At 51.4% G+C, this 858-nt stretch overlaps 1 pseudogene; it reads right to left on the bottom strand.

Moving 5' to 3' along the window:
- Window positions 1-277: 277 nt before the first annotated feature.
- Window positions 278-405, bottom strand: LOC136574188 (U2 spliceosomal RNA; annotated as a pseudogene).
- Between the last annotated feature and the right edge of the window lie 453 nt (window positions 406-858).

Genomic DNA, 858 nt, shown 5'->3' with positions numbered 1-858 from the left:
AGTCTATGGGAAGTGTGCACGTAACCGATTCCTATCTCCAAAAAAAGTTATAATAAACAGCGATAAAAAAGTCTTATAAACTCCAAAATGGTACAAATAAAAACTACAGGACATCACGCAAAAACACGAGCCGTCGCACAAGTATCATGCGATACTTCCGCCATGTATCACGTGGACATGAGGCCTAAATCTAAGTGCTTAATTGTTAGCAGCCGCAGCTGCGCTGCACCTCTTGCTAATCAGTTTTTTTTCCTGCTTTTGGAAACTGCTGTAGGAAAGGGGGTGCACCAGTACTGGAGGTACTGCAATACCAGGTCAATGTGCGGAGTGGACAGAGCAAGCACTTTTTCCAGCTCCCTGTTCTAAAAATCCATTTAATATATGATCCCCAGATAGGGGACGTATCAGATGCAACACGCTCAGCCAGCACTCCGGGCACACCCACAATGCACTGAGGGAGCCGGAAGACCTTTGCATAGCCCCGCCCAACGCCTTCTCAACCAGGGTGAGCTGTCCCCGCGGGAGACCCGCGCCTGAATGGAGCATGTCCGGATTTTTTCCTGCACGCGGGACCCGCGCCTGCAGGGAAAAATGACATCCGCAGGTATTTTACTACCTGCAGGTGTCTAATGCATCCATATCCATTGCATAGCGCCGATCGCAATGCCGGGGGTGGGGGGGTCCGAACAGCCCGGGATGACAGCTCCATGCTGCGGACACCGACAGCATGGAGCTGTCACGTCCAGAGCCCGAGGGGCTTTATTCTCTGCAGGACACATGTTTTTTCTTCCTCAGAGAATAAAGCCCACTTCGGGAGGACGTAAAAACACTATGGCCCGGGGCGTGGCTTAGCAAGCA

The sequence above is a fragment of the Eleutherodactylus coqui genome, chromosome 7 (assembly GCF_035609145.1).
Source record: "Eleutherodactylus coqui strain aEleCoq1 chromosome 7, aEleCoq1.hap1, whole genome shotgun sequence".
NCBI lineage: Eukaryota > Metazoa > Chordata > Amphibia > Anura > Eleutherodactylidae > Eleutherodactylus > Eleutherodactylus coqui.
Note: the sequence above shows the minus strand (reverse complement) of the source record. Positions and strands in the feature narration are given on the sequence as shown.